This window comes from Bubalus kerabau, chromosome 11 (assembly GCF_029407905.1).
Source record: "Bubalus kerabau isolate K-KA32 ecotype Philippines breed swamp buffalo chromosome 11, PCC_UOA_SB_1v2, whole genome shotgun sequence".
NCBI lineage: Eukaryota > Metazoa > Chordata > Mammalia > Artiodactyla > Bovidae > Bubalus > Bubalus kerabau.
Window position 1 is genome coordinate 89,195,089 of NC_073634.1, and position 22,338 is coordinate 89,217,426.

The following is a 22,338-nucleotide window of genomic DNA, read 5'->3' on the forward strand; positions in this document are numbered from 1 at the left end:
CTTTTTTTAATATTCTTTCCCATTATGATTTATCCTAGGGTATTGAATATAGTTCTCTGTGCTATACGGTAGGACCCAGTTGTCTATCCATTCTGTATGTAAAAGAATGGATTTATATTTGCTAGCTCCAACCTCCTACTCCATCCCTCTCCCAACCCCCTCCTCCTTGGCAACCACAAATCTGTTCTCTATGTCCGTGAGTCAGTTTCTATTTCGTAGGTAGGTTCTGTTGTGTCATATTTTAGATTCCACATATAAGTGGTGTCATATGGTATTTGTCTTTCTCTGTTTGACTTACTTAGTATGATAATCTCTAGGTCCATCCATGTTGCTGCAAATGGCATTATTTCATTCCTTTTTATGGCTGAGCAGTATTCCATTGTACACATATACCACATTTTCTTTATCCATTCATCTGTCAATGGACCTTTAGGCTGTTTCCATGTCTTGGTGTTGTAAATAGTGCTGCTGTGAACAGAGGCAAGGGGATGGTGCTGCATGTATCTTTTTGAATTAGAGTTTTGTCTGGATGTATGCCCAGGAGTGGGATTTCTGGGTCATATGGTAATCCCCTTTTTAGTTTTCTGTGGAACCTCCATACTGTTCTCCATAGAGGCTGCACCAGCTTACATTCCCACCAACAGTGTAGGAGAGTTCCCTTCTCTCCACATCCTTTCCATCATTTATTATTTGACGAGTTTTTAATGACGGGCATTCTGACCCATGTGAGGTCACCCTCTTTGTAGCTTTGATTTGCATTTCTCTAATAATTAGTAGTATTGGGCAGATAGGTGCTGTTATTAATCCAGTTATACCCCCAAAGAAACTGAGACGTGGAGATCAAGTCAGCACATGTCCTGCAGGAGGATGTCCTGGGGTTGGGACCTGAGCTTGGTGCTCTGGTTTCATCGCATGCACTTCATCATCACACCATCTTTCCTCTGGAGATGAAACAGAGTTTTTAAATGTTCATGAATCCACCTGCAATGCAAGAGACCCAGGAGACATGCATTTGATCCCTAGGTCTGGAATATCCCCGGGGTCAGGAAGATCCCCTAGAGGAGGGCATGGCAACCCACTCCAATATTCTTGCCTGGAGAATCCCATGGACATAGGAGCCTGGCAGGCTACAGTTCATGGGGTCACAATGAGTCAGACACGACTGAGGTGACTGAGCATGTCCTTATCTTGCAAAACACAAGTCTGGCAGACTAGGTTGGAGCCTCATGTTTTTAAACAACTTGCAATGATCAGGAAATCTGCACGTGTGAGAGCTACCGTGCTCACCCATACGCTTTATTTGACAGGTACAAGGGAAACACAGTTGAGTTGCCCACTGTCACCCAGCAGGTTGGAAGCAAAATTAGACAAAAAGAAGACCTGGCTGGACAGGTTTTCAACATTTGTGAGACACAAAGAGTTGGGAATTTCCTTTGAACTGGACGATGGCTGACTAAAGGCAAGGCAGTCTTTAGAAATAAATTCAGAAGACTATTCTTGTAACCTGTGCTCCCCAGGGACATCCTGGCTTTGACACTGTATCTCTGTGCAGCTCCAAGAATGCTTCCACATTCCTCAATTCCCAGCCCGGGTTCCTACTGACGCGGCCTTGCAGGCAACAAAGAAGTGTCTGGAGGCATGCTGTCCCCACTCCCTTGTCAGGGACCTCCTCCCACTCTAGGAGCAGCTGTCTCCATGGTGAAGGTGAGAGAAAGAGAGAGCTTAGAAGGTTTCCCTGGCAACAGCAAGGGAGAGCTCGTTTCCTTGGTGATGATGAAGAAGGTGAGGCAGTCAGGCTCAGAGTATCCATCCCCTCGCTAGCTCCCACCCTGCACGGGTCACACCCTGGGCTTCCTGGATTAGGGCCTTGCAGGGCAATTATGACAATCTGATTAATGGTAGATTGTCCAGGTCAGGCTCTGGTTCCTGGCAAACTTGGTTTGGGACCACAAATTATTTCATCCTCTAAGCTTTCAGTGGCCACATCTGTAAAATGGGGCTAATAATAGCACCAGCTTTCTTCGGGTTGCGAGGAAATAAACCGAAGTACCAGTAAAATTTAACCATTATTTTTACATAGCAACTAATGATTGCCACACACCAATAACCATAATTATTACAATGCAGAGAGGGAGGCAAGTTGGATTTAACGAGGGCATTTTAAAGTTGAGGAGGCCGGAGCTCAGGGAGGAAGAGGGACTCTGTCTGAGTGCCAGTGTGGTTAAGAGTGAAAAGACCGCTCTTTGGGCTCTACATCCAATGCCATTTCCACTCCCCACACCATCATATACAGCGGACACACTGACCCCTAGTTTGGCCTGCCCACCACCCCTGCCTCAGCCAGAGACCCTGAAATCGAAGCAGCCAGGCCCTCTTCCTTCCCCGTGTCCCTCGTGGTTTGCACCATAGGTCTGGACCGAGTCAACACAAGCATCTGGATGATTGTCAAAGCAATTAATAAGCACAAAACAGGAATAGTAAATTAATTTAGTGAAGTCTTCCCATCCCATAAATTACTGGGAATCAGTCTAGACTAAAGTCTGGACTGCTGATGACTGACGGAATGTTTCAGTGTTTCTTTGAATGGTTTTGGCAAAGCATAGCCCTTAATGGCATTCCTGAATCATACAATGCATGAATTATTAAGGTTTTACTTGTGTAATCTATTAGTTATTTAGACGGTGATACATTGTTCTGGGAAGACTACTGGCTTTAGAATGAATCAGATTTGGAATCAAATTCTAAATTATATTTTTTAAAAAAGAAACTGAAAAGATCAAAAAAAAATTCTAAATTCTACTAGTTACTACCCATGTGCTTTTGGAAGACTTAATTAACTTTCTGAAACATCAGTTTCCTGTTTTGTTTTTTTTAATGGGCATATAGTAATGTCTCCTGATTAAGTTGTTGTGAAATTTAGAGATAATATCTATATAACACCTGGTATATAGCAGTCAGGCTTCCCTGGTGGTAAAGAATCCACCTGCCAATGTGAGATCCAGATTTGATCCCTGGATTGGGAAGATACCTTGGAGAAGGAAATGGCAACCCATTCCAATATTCTTGCCTGGGAAACCCCATGGACAGAGAGGAGCCTGCTGGGCTACAGCCCATGGGGTCGCAAAGAGTCAGAAACGACTTAGCGACTGAACAACAACAACATATAGCGGTCACTCAACTACTGATAACCTTTCTTTCTTCCTTCCTTTTTTTTCTTCTATTAAAGAATAGTTGTTCATTTGACAATATTGTATACTTGTTAAATGGCAATGTCGTGTTCATTTCTGCTGTACAGCAAAGTGAGTAATTCAGTTATATATATATATGTGTGTTATATATATATGTTTTATATATATTTATATTTACCACCAGGGAAGAACTGATGCAAAGAGCTGACTCATTTGAAAAGATCCTGATTCTGGGAAAGATTGAGGGCAGGAGGAGAAGGGGATGACAGAGGATGAGATGGTTGGATGGCATCACTGACTCAATGGACATGAGTTTGGGTGAACTCCGGAAGTTGGTGATGGACAGGGAGGCCTGGCATGCTGAGATTCATGGGGTCGCAAAGAGTCAGATATGACTGAGCGACTGAACTGAACTGATATATATATATAAACAGCAAAGTGATTCATTTATATATACATACAAATAAGTTTTACTGGTGGCTCAGCTGGTAAAGAATCTGCCTGCAATGCAAGAGACTTTGGTTTGATCCCTGGGTTGGAAAGATCTGCTGGAGAAGGAAATGGCAACCCATTCCAGTATTCTTGCCTGGAGAATTCCATGGACAGAGGAGCCTGGTGGGCTACAGTCCATGGGTTGCAAGGAATCGGACACAACTGAGTGACTGACATATGTATTCTTTTTTCTTTCCCCATATGGTTTATCACAGGATATTGAATATAGTTCCTTGTGCTATACAACATCCATTGTCTATATATACTAGTTGGCATCTGAGAGCCTTTCTTATTGAACAGAAAGTCCCACTATATTTCAGTTTGTTGTATTTTCACCTCTCTTGTTAGTCCTCTGTTAGGCTACATGCTCGTGAAGGCAAGACTATGCCTTAGAGGGTTCTCCACCAAGATGAGATCAGGATGAGATCAGTTTGCTTGGTTTCCTCAGATGCAATACAGGAAGAATAATCGGGCTTAATGAATTTAGCCAGAAGCTTAACCATCATTACCCAGGTCCAATAGCGAAGTGAACTGCCTAGCTATTTAGTCACAGCGCAATCTCCAAAGCTGGTTAGGGGCACCAACTTTCGCGCTGTCAATCCTGTCCACAGGGGTAGGTTACTACAGTATTTGGTTTGGACTACACAATCCTCCTTGGTGTCCTTGCCTAATTGCATCAGGAGTTAATATTGGACCAAAACCTTCATATAAAATTGTATCTCCCGGGAATTTAGGATTGAGTCCAAGAGAGTTCAGTTAGCATCTTGGTATTAATATCTTGATGTGGTTAAATAGAAATCCCGGAATGGACAACTGGCAATTTGCCATCATGAGACACTTAATTCAGAATGCGCACACATTAACACACATGCAGAAGCACACGTGTACACACATGTCCACACACTGATGCACAGATGCAGAATTCGGGGACACAGTAGTCGTGCCCCTGATCCCTGCCTGGGTCCTGGCTGTGTTTCTGACCTTAGGTTTGGTGTTTGGTTTCGGTTGTTATCATTGCTAAACTAGGTCATCATTTCTGCTTCTCAGAACCCGAGAATCCTAAGCAATCCCTTTTAGCAAGGACAAACTGCTTGGAGGGCAGGGCACGTGTGGTGATACCCTGACGGGTCCAGTTAACCCAGGTCCACTCCTCAGAACTGAATTTAAATTCCCACCTGCTCAGCAAATGGGTCATAAACTTTTTTCATCTCGATCCCCCTCAAGGCAGAAAGACACCAGTTTTTAAGAGCCTCAGCAGTTGACTTCCCTTCGTTATTGTCTTTCCCAGATGCCAGATAAGCTTGCTCCCCTCTGGGGGCAGAAGAGACTTGGAAAGATGATGTGCAGCCACATGCCAGTGCCCAGGCGAGGTCTGCTAGCTGAATTCATCCCTGTGGAGGTGGTAAGTGACGCTGTCCTCCGTGCCGAAGCAGTCCAGTGACAGCCCCCAGAGCCCACGAGGTTGCCCCAGAGAGTGAATTCAGAAGCACCTGAGAGAATCCCAAGGTGTGAAGCCAGGGCCACACGAAAGGTTGTGTAGTTGTGTAGCACGGAGGAGACGAGGCTCCGGGATGGGGGCCCAGGGGTGGGTTCCCAGGAAAGCAGACTCCGTAGAGTGTGCAGATGGGATGTTTGTTGGAAGGTGTCATGGGACCATCCCCTGAGGAGAGGAGAGGTAGGAAGCCGGGCTGGGCAGGGGGAGAAAGTGAGGCCCGACCACCGCCCTGTCAGCCCCACAGGGAACACGGGAGGCAGGGTGGCCTTCACAGTCGTTTCCCGTGGGACTGAGCTGACTCAGCCTTTCTACTTTCCCCCGTTGAGTGTGGCCACCACGGAAAGGGTATGACCTTGGACTAACCAGCTGTGCAGCTGAGGTGAACACAGCACCCCCAGCAGCTGGGGAAGCAACTCCTGCGGTGCAAGGCTCTAGGTAGCACATCAGGCATCTGCCACAGGGACGCCCACTGCAGAGGGCAGACCAGGAGCCAATCAGAGGAAGCGCCTGGAAGCAAGATTCTAGAGCAACATCCTGTACTGGGGGCTCAGCTGCTCATCCTCTGAACCCATATTTATGAAACACCAGGGGGCTCTGAGCCCATATTTATGAAGCACCTACATGTGCAGACCCGGTCCTCACAGAGCACAGCCTAGCAATGCCAACAGAGACACAGCATCTTCCCTTGTGACAGGCACTAGCCAAGAGCCGCATGGGAGCTCAAGGTTTAACTGAACCAAGAAATAAAAATCTAACAAGTAGAACTGTCACTAAGATTGGCTAGGCAGCAATGAAACAGGGAAAAGAAAAAACGGACGCTGACCTGGGAGACAGAGAACCTGGATCCAGGGAAATCCTTGGTGGTCCCGGGGTTAGGACTTGGTGCTTTCAGGGTGGGGCCTGGGTTCGAACTCTGAGCGGGGAACTAGGATCCTGCAAGCTGAGTGGCACGTATTTGAAGCCAGCCTCTGATGGCTGTGTGAGCTTGGTGAAGTCTCTAAGCCTCTCTGAGCTAAATCAGAAAATAGCAATCATAGCACCAGCTTTAGAGGGCTGATGAGACATTAAAAAGCTGACAGATGTGGCTGGCACTACCCATGACAAACAGCCAGGATGCAGAGAAGTTTAGCTGGCTGGGCTTCTTGCTCTGATAACCACTCAGCCATGATGAATATTGTAAAAGTTATTGTTCCAACCAGAAGGGCCATAAACTGCTTTTTATAACCTAATGAAGGCCAGATGCCAGGCAGACAACCAGAGAACCCATGTTCAGTCCTGAAACCCTTGGAACACCCCAGTCGCTCACTGTCTGATGATTTCCATTACCCATGTTCCAGGGACAGGAAAGATTTATATACGTTATTTGGGGCTCTGGTTCAAGTCTGGCCAAGCTCTATTGGGACTTAGTCATTCTGACACTGGCCAGACAGCATCCCTGTGAACGCGAAATCGGGTAAGCAGCTACTATAAGTCATTCCGACACACACACAGAGAAAGTCTTACAACAGATTTTCACAGATAACCATCTGTAAACCAGCAGAGGCTCAAAAAAAAAAAAAAAACTCTTCTTGAGGATGAGACAGAAGCATCGACAGCCCAGATAATTAGGAGAATTGAAATCATCCCTGCCACCCAAGCGTGCAGAGAGTGGGAGGCAGCAGAATATTTTTATTCCTGATGACCTAAAATACAATGTCATAAACAGAACAGTTGGAAGATCCTAGGACTAACAGCCTTATTTTTCCCTCATTTTTTTCTTGTGGTGAAATTTACATAACATAAAGTTTACCATCTTAACTGCTTTTAAGTGTACAGTTCAGTGGTTTTGAATACATGGATAATATTGTGCTATCATCACCACCATCCATCTCCAGAACTCTTTTCATCTTACCAAGCTAAAACTCTACATACATTAAACAACTCTCCATTCTCTCCTTCCCCTCAGCCCCTGGAAAGTACCATTTAACAGCCTTATTTTACAGCTGTTAAAATAAGGAAAACAAGGCTCAGAGAGGGTCAGCGACTTGTCAAAGACACGCAGGCCATCTGTGGCTGCTTGAGGACTCAACCCAAATTCTGGGAGTCCTGGTTCATATTTGTTGGTGGTGGTCAGCTGCCCAGTCATGTCTGATTCTTTGTGACCCCATGGATCGCAGCTTGCCAGGCTTCTCTGTCCTCCACTGTCTCCCAGAGTTTGCTCAGATTCATGTCCATTGAGTTGGTGATACCATCTTACTAGCTCATCCTCTGCCTCCCCCGTCTAGGTTTGTCACAGCTTTCCTTCTAAGTAGCAAGCATCTTTTAATTCTCTTAGTTCATATTGTGCGCATGTGTGCTATGTTGCTTCAGTCATGTCCATCCGACTCTTTGTGTCCCTATAGACTATGGCTTTGTGTCCCTATAGACCAGGCTCCTCTGTCCATGAGATTCTCCAGGCAAGAATACTGGAGTGGGTTGCTATGCCTTCAGATTTTCCAGACCCAGGGATTGAAACTGCATCTCTTGGGTCTCCTGCATTGGCATTAGTATTGGCAGGCAGGTTCTTTACCACTAGTGCTACCTGGGAAGCCCCTTAGTTCATATTACTGCTCTGTATTTGGTGCAGCGGGAGGTACAGGGTGTGCTTGGCAGTTCTTTCCAGCAGTGCCAATCCTGAAAGCACCCCCATACCCTAACTACCATCCTATGTTATTTCTAGCTTTGTAAGCAGGAAAGAGAGGGTGCTAAATCACTTCAGTCATGTCTGACTCCTTGCGACCCCAGTCCATGGGATTCTCCAGGCAAGAATACTGGAGTGGGTTGCCATGCCTTCCTCCAGGGGATCTTTCTGACCCAAGGATCAAACCCTTGTGTCTCCTGCATTGGCAGGTGGGTTCTTTACCACTAGTGCCACCTGGGAAGCCCCAGGGAAGAGAGATGGGGATTAAAAATCAACAGCAAGAACCAGAATGGAAGCTGCCTTAGTTTCTTACAGCTGCTATGACAAAGTAACACATACTGATGGATTTAGACAACAGAAATGTATTGGCTCACAGTTCCGGAGGCTGGAAGTCTAAAATCATTGTATTTGCCAGGCTGTTTCCTTTTCAGAGCTGTGAGGGAACATCTATTCCAGCTATTTGAGCTCCGTCCTCAGTTTACAGGCAGCAATCTTCATCTCCGTCTGGCAGCCACCTTGTGAGTCTGCTCCCCAATTTCCCCCTTTCATAAGGACACCGGGCAATTTGGGTTAAGGGCCACTCAACACCAGTATGACCTCATCCTAGTTAATTACAATGGCAATGACCCTGTTTCCAAATTCACATTCTGAGATGCTAGGGTGCTAAGACTTCAGCACATGAATTGTGGGGGGGGGGGGCACATAATTCACTCATAGTAGAGGCCCTCTCCTTTATGAGCTTATCTAGAGAGACCAATAGACCCACAAGCTGATGAACTCAAACATAGACTCTCATATATTTGGCAACAGAAATCATGATATCGTGAATCAACAAGAAAAGCATGGTCTAGTCAATAAATAACCTGAGTAACTAAGCAATTTCACTCCTAGGCATGCACACAAATCTAGTTAGTAAATGTGACACAGAGTTTTATATGAATGTATTCATTGCAGCATTGTTTATAGTGCCCCAAAAATCTATCCCCAGGAGAATGAGTATGTGGGTGGTTGTAATGAGCTGATTCGTGCCCCTCAAAGTTCATGTGTTAACATCTTCACCCAGCACCCCAGAATGTGCCTGTATTTGGAGATAGTCCGTAAAGAAGTAATTAATTTAAAATGAGATCATGAGAGTGGCCGGAGAAGACAATGGCACCCCACTCCAGTACTCTTGCCTGGAAAATCCCATGGACGGAGGAGCCTGGTGGGCTGCAGTCCGTGGGGTCGCTAAGAGTCAGACACGACTGAGCGACTTCACTTTCACTTTTCATTTTCCTGCATCGGAGAAGGAAATGGCAACCCACTCCAGTGTTCTTGCCTGGAGAATCCCAGGGATAGGGGAGCCTGGTGGGCTGCCGTCTATGTGGTCACATAGAGTCGGACACGACTGTAGCAACTTAGCAGCAGCAGCAGCATGAGAGTGGCCCTAGTCCAGTGTGACTGGTGTCCTTATAAGAAGGGAAAGTTTGGACCAATAAAGGGACACCAGGCATGTGCATAAGCAGAAAAAAAGAGGATACAGGGAGGGGACAGCCATCCACAAACCAAGGAGAGGAGCCTCGGAAGAAACTGACCCTGTCAACATCTTGACCTTGGACTCAGCCTCCAGAACTGTGAGAGAAAAAGTGTCTGTGGTCTAAGCTGCCCAGTCTGCAGTGCTTTGTTATGGAAGCCTCAGCAAACTAATACAGTGGTATAAGTATTAAAACATGACTGGTAGTGATAAACACCAAATTCAAGATGGTGATTACCCCTGTGAGAAAGGAAGTAGGATGTGAGAGGGAGGGGTACTCAGGAAGCTTGGACTATCTCTAACCATTTTACAAACTGAATAATTCATTTACAGTGTTGTGTTAGCTTCAGGTTCATATTTATGTATAATATTAATATGTTACTATATTAACATGTTTATCTTTTGTATTCTTTTCCATTATGGCTTAATACAATATACTGACTATAGTTCCCTGTGGTATACAACAGGTCCTTGCTGTTTATCTATTTTACATATAGTCGTGTGTATCAGTTAATCCCAAACTTCTAGTTTATTCCCTCCCCCCAATCCCTTTCGGTAACCATAAGTTTATTTTCTATGTCCATGGGCCTATTTCTGTTTTGTAAATAAGGGCATTTGTGTCATTTTTAAGATTCTACACTCAAGCTATATCATATGATGTTCGTCTTTCTTTGTCTGATTTCCTTCACTTGGTATGACAACCCCTAGGTCCATCTATGTTGCTGCAGATGGCACTTTTTCATTGTTTTTTATGGCTGAGTAATACTCCATTGCATATATATCTTTATCCACTCATCTGTTGATGGACATCTCGGTTGTTCCCATGTCCTGACTATTGTAAATAGTGCTGCTATGAACATTGGGATGCATGTATCTGTTAGAATTAGAGTTTTCTCTGGATAAATGCCCAGAAGTGGAATTGCAGGATTATTTGGTGGTTCTATGTTTACCTTGTGAGGAACCTCCATACTGTTCTCACCATAGTGGCTACACCAGTTTATATTCCTACCAACAGTGTTGAAGGATTCCTTTTTCTCCTATCTCCAGCACTTATTATTTGTAGACTTTTTAAAGATGGCCATTCTGATTGGTGTGAGGTGACTGCAATATTTTATTCTTTAAGCTGCATGGTGGGTGCCTGGATGTTGTTATAGCATTCTAATTTAATTTATTTAATTTAGTGTTATATTATTTTAATTTAAATCCACAAGAATAGCAAGTGTGACAGATGGCTGAGTACTCCCTCATTTCAGAGCAGCTTAGCACACAGAGGACTCAGTGTGTGGCCCCAGGGGAGCCTCTTCTCTCTGACCTCAGTTTCTCTACCTGTAAAATTAGAAGAATGAATTAATACAGTGCTTTTCAAAGTGTGTTCCACAAGATACTAATTCCATGAGGTTTTAAATATATATTCTATATCACCTAAGGGTTACCTGGTCAAATAATTTTAGGAAGGGTTACCAAAGTGTCTACCTACTCCAGTATTCTTGCCTGGAGAATTCCTGGACAGAGAACCCTGGTGGGCTACAGTCCATGGGGTCACAAAGAATCGGACATGACTGAGTAACGTTTTTCAACCAAATGTATAATCACATTATTTTATTGCAGAAATTTCAATGCTTTTTAATCATGAATAGCCAATATGCGCTATGCATACCACAAAGTACCACACTCTTTTCAAAGACTAATGATCAACTGCTTTTCTGTTCATTCACCCAAGAACAGATGTCCCCAGTGGGTTCTGAAGGAACATCAGTCATTTTTTTCATGAGTTATTTTGTGTAAATAAACACATTTGAGAAGTTTAAATGATACAATGACAGACCCATAGCTGTCTTGTGCATAACAGACCCTGTTGAGTATGGTCTGGGGCCTCCTTATATACAAAAGAGACTTTCCTGAAAATATGTTTGCTGAGTAGAAAAATATTTATTTTTAAAACACTAAGCTAAAAAATGAATCAAATGCAAACTAAACCATCTCAAATTAACCGTGAGTTTAACTGTACATTTAAAAAGAAGTGCATCAATGTTTTTTTTTTTTAATTTTTACTGTGTTACACACACATAAAAGGGCACAAGATAAATGTACGGCTTAGGCAATATCCATCACTCGGGTCAAGAATGGGACGTGGCCAGAACCTTGATGGGTCCTTGCAGTAGAGCCACGCTGAGGGCTCTGCCGTGGTTCTGGAATGTACAGACAAGGCAACGTTTTCATCTGGTTCTTCCTGTACTTCTAAGACCACAGGTACATCAAAGGCAGAAGTACCTTCCTTGAATTATGATGCTCCCTGTGACCTCTGCCTTCTTGGAAATGGCCTGTGAGCATCATCTGTTTGAACAGCATCCATGAGTCTTGTGTGACCATGGTGGAAGCCATGGTCCATTCCAAAGCCCAGTGTCTCTTTCACAGGGACACTCAGAGGAAGTTTTAGCAGGAGCTTCATTCCAGGAAAACATTGGGCTCTTGCAAATCAATTTGTATGCATTCTTTTGTCAGAAAAAGAAAACTGTGTAACTCATAACATCCTCCCTTCATTTTAGCTGCCAGAAAATTTAAGCCCAAACTCCAGACCTCCTTATAGTAATCAGCTTTTTTATTATTGTCGTTTAGTTGCTAAGTCTTGTCCGACGCCTTGTGACCCCATGGACTGTAGCCCGCCAGACTCCTCTGCCTGGGGGATTTCCCAGGCAAGAATACTGAAGTAGGTTGCCATTTCCTCCTTCAAGGGATCTTCTTGACCCAGGGATGGAACCCACATCACCTGCATTGGCAGGCAGATTGTTTCCCGCTGAGCCACCAGAGAAGCCCCCATCAGCGTTTAGGACTGCTGGTTTTAGGATTGTTGGTGTCAGCGCCAGGAGACTGCTTAGAGAGCATGTGGTATCATGCACACAAATGGGGAGCTCAAGGTCCCCACAATGTCACTGAGCTTCTCTCAGATGACCAGTCCCCCTGCTCCCCTGATAGAGTTTATTCCTAAGTGTGTCACTTTGCATCATTAATCCTGGGAAGCGCCTTTGAATCTGACCGGAAGTGCAGAGCTTGCGGTTGTCAGAACTGAACCAAACGAGCACAAAGGTGGTCTTCCCCACCCAAGATATGGCTGAGCTTTAAAGGAATTTAAATTTCATGCCTCCCCTGACAATTTGACAATTTATTTTCTAATCCCTGCTTCCCAACTACTAGTCTTAGGAGCAAGGGTCAGGGCATAAATTTTTTTTTCAATCTAAAGCTCAATAAGAACAATAAGGATGATGCAGCGAGTTCTTCAAGAAGCTAAACTCATTCATTTCTTTCTCTTTTTTTGTTTTTAAAATATCTTTTATTTGGCTTCCATGGTGGCTCAGTGGTAGAGAAGCCACCTGCCAATGCAGGAGGTACAGGTTCAATCCCTGGTCGGGGAAGATCCCACAAGCTGCGGGGAGCTAAGCCCGTGTGCCATAACTATTGAGCCTGTGCTCTAGAGCCCGGGAGCCACAACTGAGCCTTTATGCTGCAACTCCCACAACCCACACACCCTAGAGCCTGTGCTCTGCAACAAGAGAAGCGACTGCAATGAGAAGCCCCTGCTTGCTGCAACAAAAGAAAAGCCTGTGCAGCAACAAAGACCCAGCACAGCCAAAAAAAAATCAAAAATTTAAAAATGCCTTTTATTTTATGAAATGGTGGCCCTGGAAATTGTTTACTTGCTCTTTTAGGGCAAAATGAAATGTTGTTAACCCCACATCAGTTCCCTCCTCCTCCATTTTTTAAAAATAATTTTTTGTGATGTGTAATATTCACAAGTCTGTGAGCCCTTGTTCTAACAGCCCCTGACCAGCTGGACTGCCCACACGTGTCTGGAGAGGAGCCAAGACCTCAAGGCCCGGTGTGAATGCCTCTTTCCCATTTCACCGCGAGGTCTTCCCACTAAACCCTTCATTGTTACTCTTGCTGCACTGGGTTACTGTCCACTCCTGTGATGCTCGTAGCCTTGGGACACCTCTCGGCCTTCAAGATGGAGTTCCTCCTGCCCAGAATATCCTTTTTCCCTCCGCCTCCCAGGCCCAGCTTCACGAGATCCCTTGGCGCTGTTAAAAAAGCTATAAATGTTTGCAACCCGGTGGAGAGTGAGGTAACCCCACAGCCTTTGGGGAGCTTTCCTCCCATGGAACCTTTCCAGAAGCTCCTGCTGGATGTCCAGCCTCTTTGCCTCCAGCACACGGCATTTTGTGCTCACCTTGTGCACAGCTGTGTCAGGGTCACACATGTCCTGAGAAGATCTGTGTACTCGAGGGCAGGGACCCTGTCTTACTCTTCTGTATATTCCCTGTGGGCCAGGTCAGTCTCTCGGGCACAGTACACACCCATTGCACGTTTATGGGACAAAAGGCCGAGTGACTTGATGAGCCCAGCCCTGGAAGGAGGCACAGGGCAGGATGTGGGATGGGTGACCTGCCTCTCTGGCCTTTCTGCCCAGGCTCAGAGAGGAGAGACAGTACAACAGGCACCTGTGGGTGAGAGGGAACCGGCCACAAAAGCAGGCAAGAACCACATCCTTCCCTGCCTGGGTAAGGAGCCTAATAAAAATGGATGATCATTTATAGAAGTCTGATCTGAGCCAAGCACCTTTGATATAGTATCTCATTTGTACCCCATTTCAACCAATTAAAGTTAGAAATCTGGGACTCAGAAAGATAAAATAACTTGTCCAGGGTTGTGCTGTTAATGAGTGGCTTAATTAGGGGGAGTGGAGAAGGAAATGGCAAGCCACTCCAGTATTCTTGCCTGGAAAATCCCATGGATGGAGAAGCCTGGTAGGCTACGGTCCATGGGGTCGCAAAAAGTTGGACACGACTGAGCAACTTCACTTTAATTAAGGGGAGGGGGCTATAGACTGAAGTTTGTGTCACCTCCCGGCCCCCCGCCCCCCGAAAAATGCATATGTTAAAAACCCAGCTCCCAGTGTGCTGGTACTTGGAGGTGTAGCCTTTGGGAGGTGATGACGTCATGAGGGTGGAACTCCCAGGAATGGGATTAGTGCCTAATTCAGAGACCCCAGACAGCTCTCTCACCCTTCTGCAAGGTCAGGACACAGCAAGATGTTAGCTTTCTGGACTTTCTGGGTGGGGCAGTGAATAAGAATCTGCCCACCAATGCAGGGGACACAGGTTCCATCCTTGGTCTGGGAAGATCCCATGTGCCAGGAAGCAACTTAGCCTGCATGCCACAATGACAGAGCCCACATGCTGCAACTGCCAAAGCCCGAGTGCCTAAAGCCTGTGCTCTGCAATAAGAGAAGCCACCACAGTGAGAAGCCCATTCATCACAGTGAAGGGTAGCCCCCAAGTGCCACAGCGAGAGAAAAGCCCTTGCAGCAACGAAGATGCAATGAATAATAAATCGTTGTTATTCAGTTGTTCAGTTGCTTCTGACTCTTTGCAACCCCATGGACCTCAGCATGCCAGGCCTCCCTGTCCCTCACTGTGTCCCAGAGCTTGCTCAAACTCGTGTCCACAAAAAAAGAAAAATAAAAGGTAGTCTTCTTCTAAAAACCAGGAAGCAAATATGCCAGTGCCTTGATCTCAGACTCCTCAGCTTTCAGAACCATAACAAATAAATGTTTGTTGTTTAAATCTCTCATCCTATGATATTTTTGTTTTTGCAGCCCAGACGCACTAAGACACAGAGACTCAATCTGACTGATGTTAAAAGCTGTTCTCATTCCCCCTTTTGCGGCGGAGGAGCTAGCCTGGGACGGTACAGCACCCACGCCTAGGAAACACAGGCCCCACCCGCCTTCTCCCTCCTCAGAACGCTGACCACTTGGAGGAAGGGACTTTTTATCACAGCAGACAATGTCTCCATGTGCTGCTGTAATAAACACAGTTATTTTGGACACCCCAAGTCTTAGAAAAGTAAAGGGAGGAAGAGAAGCTTAGTTAAGCCTGGGTTTATTTTTGTCAATAGAAGAGTGACAGCCGTAGAAATATTACAGAGAGTTCAGAGATTCTCAGAAAGGGAAATACTTGTGCTTTATCACTCGACCCAGAAACTCCAGCAGAGTGCTAATCTTTGATGGATTCTGTCTGCTTAAAAGGCAAACTAATAGTAAAAGTGTTGTGGGGTGGGGAGCATGTCCACACGTGACACATCAAATGCCCCACCCCTGAGCTGAAGCCCAAGCCTGAAGAAGCCCTTTTTGGGTGGCTTCATACATGGAGCGCGGTTAAAGGAGTCACCCGTATCTGTGGCCCAGCAGCAGAGGAGGGGGACGTACCGTTCTCCAGAAAAGTGGGTAGCCTGGATCTTCATAACCGGAGAGTGAGTTTGGCTTTCAGCAGACCCAGGTTCCTACCTTATGAAGCTTTCTCATCTTCTTAAATATTCCTTTCTTAATAATTCAAAAGGTGAAAAAAGTCACTCAGTCATGTCTGACTCTTTGCAACCCCATGGACTATAGGCCTTCAGGCTCCCCTGTCCATAGAATTTTCCAGGCAAGAATACTGGAGTGGGTGGCCATTTCCTTCTCTAAGGGATCTTCCGGACCCAGGGATTGAACCTGTGTCTCCTGCACTGCAGGCAGATTCATTGCCTGCTGAGCTATTAGGGAAGTCCCAAAGCATGGGCAATAATCATACATATTAATATTACTAAGTAAATATTACTGAGCATCTACTGGGGAAGCCTGGGGTAGAAGTCAGCCTCGCAGGTCAGAGGGCCCTTTGATGCTCTCCTCTGACATTGGTTTCGGTTGGGTCATGCTAGTCTACCCAGGAGCCCTCCTTTTCATCAAATACCAGGTGGAAAGGGCCCTGCTCCCCACCTCAGTTTCCCGGGTCACTCTTGGAATAGTCTCGCCCCTGTAGGTGCCCTGCAGACTAGCTGGTGGTCTGGCTTTGCCAAGTTAGAGTTCTGCTGTGGTTCACCGTCTAAGCGAGGCCACTCAGGACCTGCCCTGCCCTGCCCTCTTGTCTTTGTCTCTCCAGATAGCAGCTGGGAGGATTTTCCATTAAAAAAAAAATTATTTCGCAGTTCAAATAGATCATATGTTACATAAATTTAAGCCCTAATAGAACATTCTGTTACAAGAAGATAGAAGGATCTTTCAGAGAACCAAAGGGTCTCAAGAGCGACTGGAATCGGAAACAAGGAAGCTGTCGGAACTGTCCTTCAGGTGCAGGAGGTGACCGGGGGACAGTTCCATCATGTGCTCTGTGACAAGTATCTTATCATTTTTGCATTCGGCCTCACAGTTGCCTCAGGCCTGATGTTGTCGGGGCTCCCTTTCAAAGGCCCAGCAGAGGCTGGGCAGCATTTCTGAGTCAAGGTTCAAAACTTAGAATATTCTTCTGGCCCAACTTGGGTCATTGGTCTGTCTCTAATCCAGTTAACTGAAGCTTGTGTGAGGCACGGTTATTCCGTGAGCTTGCTGTGGGGCAGGGTGAGTTCTCAGAGTAAAGGGGTTTTGTTGGCGAGGCTGCTGCTGCTGCTGCTAAGTCACTTCAGTCGTGTCCAACTCTGTGCGACCCCATATTCGGCAGCCCACCAGGCTCCCCCATCCCTGGGATTCTCCAGGCAAGAACACTGGAGTGGGTTGCCATTTCCTTCTCCAATGAATGAAAGTGGAAAGTGAAACTGAAGTCGCTCAGTCGTGTATGACTCCTAGCGACCCCATGGACGCAGGCACCCCCAAAGGCTGTCCAAACAGCCTGTGACATTATACAGAAAGGATACGTTGCACCTAGTGCTCGGTTTTAAAATATGGAATGTAACACCCCCCTCTCTGAATTTTTGTGAGAACATGAGTCTCACACTCTAGGACTCGGTCAAGTCTAAGGGGCTGGTGGAGGCAAGTCGCCATGGCCAGCCTGGAACTGACCCTCCCAGAACCAGCTGTGAGCATCTCAGTGGCCCTGAGCGTGGGGGTGAGGAGTGGGGAGTCCCTCGCAGAAGAGCCCCCGTGAGCCCTTCACAAGCTCCTGGCTGGGAGGCAGCACCTAGCCCCGCCAGAGTCAAAGGCGGGTGGTGCCAACCCCACCACGTCCACTCCCTTGGAGAGGCTCCAGGCCATGCCCAGGTCGTCTCTGAAACACTAACCATCAAGCAGTCCCGCACGGAGATGCGCTCCATGCAGAAGCCCAGCCCAGCATAAATAGGCCTCTTTATTCCCCTGCCTTCATGCGAAGAAAAAAAAGCCCAGCAGAACTGGGGAAGAAGGACATTCCAGAAATGCCACAGAGAGACCTCTGTGAGTGCTGCGCTGTGTCTGCGGCAGGAAGCACTTCATGGGAGAGGCCGGAGCTGCGGGAGGAGCCCTCTCCCCCAGTCTCCCAGGGGGACCCCAAGAGCAAGGGCAGGGGGCTCCAGGCCCGTCTGCCTCCCCCCGGGTCACGTTTCCTCTCCTGTGAGACAGTGGAGTTTTGCCATTGCGTGTTGTCCTGAGATTGTAGCGGAGGGGAATGGCTGGGATTATTTTTAAACAAACTCGTTCACGGAGTCCTTATCCAAGTATATCAAGAATAAAGTCCTGCAAAACTGAGTCTCGTTGGTGTAAAAACTAGTTATTCGAGATACAGAATAAACTGAATAAAGTTTGTCTTTATTTATTTTTAAAATTTTAATTATTTTCTTAACACCAAAATCATTTTGTATTGGGGTATAGCAGATTAACAATGTTGTGGCAGTCTCAGGTGAAGGCTTGTCTTTATTTTTACGTAAATGAAAGTGTGAATGGATAAAGTCTGCCTCTAACTCTAGACTTACTACTCAACAGGAAAGGAGAATTTTTTTGGCTCCACGGCTACTGAGGCCTGCCCTGGTGAAACCCAGTTGTAAAAAGGAGATCCCTCCAGGCAGGTCCACCCCTGGCTGGGCGGTTGTCAAGTCCTCCTGGCTGACTGGAAGCTCAAGGTCATGACCTCTTTTGGTTTGAGAAAGTAAAGGCGAAACCTCGGCAAATAAAAATTTTCCAGAATACGGACAAACTAAACACACACATGGCCCTCAGACACTCTCGATCCTAATGAGCTGTATTTCTTCGGCTTGTTTCTCACCTAATAATTGGCGTGTTGATTTGTACCGACTGACATCATTTAGGTGTGAGGTTCAGGCTGGGAACAGCTGCTCCTGGGGCCACTGCTTTGCTTCCTTCCAATCACAGAAAACAGGGTCGGAAGTTCGGGTTTGTTGTTAAGAGGTCGCAGAGGCGGACACACGGTTGTGTGTGCCGGGGTTGCCTATTTCAGGAATGGGATTTCTGAGTCACAGACTGAATTAGACACAGGTGTTCTCAGCGTTGCTGGGGGCCCTGTCCCTTCGGGGTCTGCTGTGTGCGGGTCTTAGGGAGGAAGAGAACTCAAGAGGGTCTGGACTGGGAGGGAGGCACACGGGCACTCTTTAGATGCTGCTGCTGCTGCTGCTAAGTCGCCCAGTCGTGTCCGACTCCCAGCGACCCCATGGACTACAGCCTACCAGGCTCCTCCATCCATGGGATTTTCCAGGCAAGAGTACTGGAGTGGGGTGCCATTGCCTTCTCCTACTCTTTAGATGAGGCCCCCACAAAGCGGCATCTTTGTAAGGAATTAGGTCATTCCTTGGCCAGGTCTGGTTTCACAGCTCAGTCCCAGAAGCTTCTACTCTCCAATATATAAGGTAGCTGACTTATTTCAATGTTGTTGCCAATACAATGTCCTAGTTCACAAATTGCAAGGTCATTATAGAAAAATATTTGCTTCTATTTATTATTCGGATGCGCTGGGTCTCAGTTGTGGTACTCAGAGCAGTATGGAGCGTCTTTAGTTGCAGCATGTGGACATGTGGGATCTTAGTTCCCTGACCAGGGATTGAACCTGGGTCCCTGCATTGGAAGCTTGGAGTCTCAGCCATTAGACCACCAGGGAAGTCCCTGTGTTCATTCTTGAATTACCCTTTGTGTTAGTTCTCTCTTCTATCTCCAGACCCTCAAATTAAGCTTTTAGAGAGCAAGGACAAATTCATCTTCGAAATCCTCAAGCGGCAGGAAGGAGTATGGGTGGCCATCACCAAACCCTCATGGGTTAACCTCCCAGAGGCTGGGACTCCAGTTGCCCCCTAACCCCTACCTGGACACACACGCCCATGGAATGTACGAATACTTCCAAACACCCTTTTACACATCATGGTGTTGACCAGCAGGGTGAGAGACAGGAAGCCAGCAGTAGAAATCCAGAAATGCACAGCTTTCTTGAACTGAAGCATCAAATGTGTCAAGGAGAGGACAGATTGTAGACAGTAGAATTCCAGGAAAGGTGAAAGCCACAGAGACTCTGAATCTGATTCAGCAGGCAGATTCCCCTCAGCGCAAGGCCAGGGGGTGCTGTGGAGTTCTGGGTGCAAATATGGCTGAGGGTGTGGAAGGTTAAATGAGTCTTCTTCATTCGTTAGGTACTGTGATGGCCTGCTATGTGCCTAGCACAGGGCTAGGTACTGCGAATGCAATGGAGAATGAAGCACCGTCCAAAGGGCTTTTAAACACAGATGAGTTCATTATTAAAGTCTCTAGGGCTCTAGCAGTCAGTGCAAGGTACACACGCAGGTTAGGTCAAGGAGGGGACAGCTCAAGTGGGGTCGAAGCTGGAGGAGGACTGGCCAGAGGAGGAAGGACATTCCAAACATGGAGAACAGCATGCCAAAGGCTGCAAGACCCAGGGCTTGAACCTAGGCCTAGAAGTTTACAAAAGTCCACCATTACAGAGGCTGGCACTGGGGCCCATCTGCCAGATCGAGATGTGGGATCCCTGAAACAGTCTCCTGGGTGGGATGCTGGGCATTTTAGGGAGCAGCCTTCATGGGGTGACAGATATTCTGCACCCAGCCAGGAATGGAGGAGGTGAGTTAGAAATAACCTCACGGATGAGAACAGGGAAACCTGGAGGAAAAGCTTCACCCACAACCGGTCTGAGGACAGACCAGGGACCCTGCCCTGGTTCTGGAAGTTCAGGCTCATGAAGGAGGAAGGTGAGCCCGCAGTAGGCTTGATCCCTTGGCAGAGGGAGGCCCAGACACCATAGGACGGCTGCGGATCAGATTCGGTTTCAAAGGTTAACTGCATTACCGCATGGCTGGCACTGCCTTCAGACCAGGAATGACTGGGATGCAGGAACAGCCTCCAGCAGTGAGGGGAGATCCCCTCCTTCCTCTGGGACATCCCCCTGCCATCCTGAGCCTTCAAACACCACCGTCGAAGAGGCTGATGCCTCCGTGGGGCCAAGTGCAGGGCCTGGGAGTGAACAACACGCAATAGATGTTTGCACTTGAAAGTGAACAAGGGGCAGAGTACAAGGGCACACCCGTCCACCCTGTTCTCTCCTGGAGCCTGCTCTGGGCAGAAACACAGGGGGCCACAGTGGAGGGAGAACCGGACCGGTGGTAGAAGACCCAGGCCTGGGCCACTAGTTATCTGCATGACCCTCAGCATGTCACTTGCCCTCCCAGAGCCTGCTTTGTCTGTGACATAGCATGGTTTGACGTCCCTGGTGGCTCAGACGATAAAGTGTCTGCCTACAATGCGGGAGACCCAGGTTCAATCCTTGGGTCGGGAAGATCTCCTGGAGAAGGCAATGGCAACCCACTCCAGTATTCTTGCCTGGAAAATCTCTACAGTTCATGGGGTCACAAAGAGTTGGACACAACTAAGCAACTTCACTTTCACTTTAGCATGGTTTGGTATCTGCCTGCCTGGCTTAAGTCATATATAATGTCTAGCTGATACATGACAATGCATATACACACTTTGTAACGGTAAAGAGAAGGTGGGCTCTACTGAAGGATTTCCAAATATCCACTGTCTCCAGTTCAGGACCGTAGTCACTGTCATTAGTGGGTGGGAAAGAGCAGGCAGCATTCTTTCCGGGGAGAAGCAGTGCATGCCCTCCCTGCTGGCCGAGGAAGCTGACTCAAGGCACTGAAGAGCATCACAGGGAAGTCACAGCTGTGGGTCCCTAAAGGGTCATGCTCCCGGCTCTTCCCTACTTGTGCAGGTAACCAGAAACCACATCAAGCTCTAAGATCAAGGGTGGGGCTCCCTGGGGTCAAAGTCAGAGAGAAACTCGGAACCCTGGAATGCGAGGACTAGGAGGGACTTTTGGCTCAGATTCAGTCAACATTTGTTCAGTGTCACGGATACACACCCGGCACCAGGCCAGGTGACCTATAGACATTAAATGGTCTCCATGACAACTTGGGATGACACATCATTGTTATCTCCATTTCAGGAGTTCAGCTGAGCTACATGGCTAGTCCAAGTGCTTCTTGCTGCACCTTCTACCCATCTGGATCCTCTCATCACCTAGGTTTCTTCGCAAATGTCAGCTCCTCTGAGATACCTTCCGTGTTTCTTCTCTCCCACAGCACCTGGATCTTATACATCATTATATACCTAATGACTTTGTAATCACATGTTTCTTTGTGTGTTGCTTTTTTTTTAACATCTGCCTTTCCAGTTAGACTGTAAACACAGGAACCAGAACTTTACTTTGGACACCATGACTGTCATAGAGCTTCAGAGGCATTCATGAAAACACTTGTTGAACAAACTGCCAGAATAAACACAGATATTAACAACTTACACATTGTTTGATTTTAAAAATTCTTTCCTTTGTCATTCTTCACCACTCTTCTTTCTAGATATGAGATGAGAAAAGATATTTTGGGTGGGACTCTTCAATAAGGCTGTAAAAGTTCCCATAATCTTTCTTATATTGAAACCAATGAGCATCTGGCTGCAAAGTAAGGCCAAGGTCTTCCATTCAATCCCTGGATTCACAACTGTCTCTGCCCATCTCAAATGGGCTTCCCTGGTGGCACAGGGATAAAGAATCTGCCTGCCGATGCAGGAGAAGCAGGTTCAATCCCTGGGTCAGGAAGATCCCCTGGAGAAAGAAATAGTAACCCACTCCAGTGTTCTTGCCTGGGAAATTCCATGGACAGAGAAGCCTCGAAGGCTACAGTCCCCGGGGTTGCAAAG

General features: G+C 46.8%; 1 long non-coding RNA gene across 1 annotated transcript in view; it reads left to right on the forward strand.

Moving 5' to 3' along the window:
- Positions 1 to 21,930, forward strand: part of LOC129623454 (uncharacterized) — a 48,924-nt gene extending 26,994 nt beyond the window's left edge. Inside the window, exons 2-3 of the long non-coding RNA XR_008700552.1 lie at positions 4,969 to 5,082; positions 21,587 to 21,930. This is a non-coding gene — a long non-coding RNA (uncharacterized LOC129623454). The remainder of the gene's footprint in view (positions 1 to 4,968; positions 5,083 to 21,586) is intronic.
- The last annotated feature ends 408 nt before the right edge of the window (positions 21,931 to 22,338 follow it).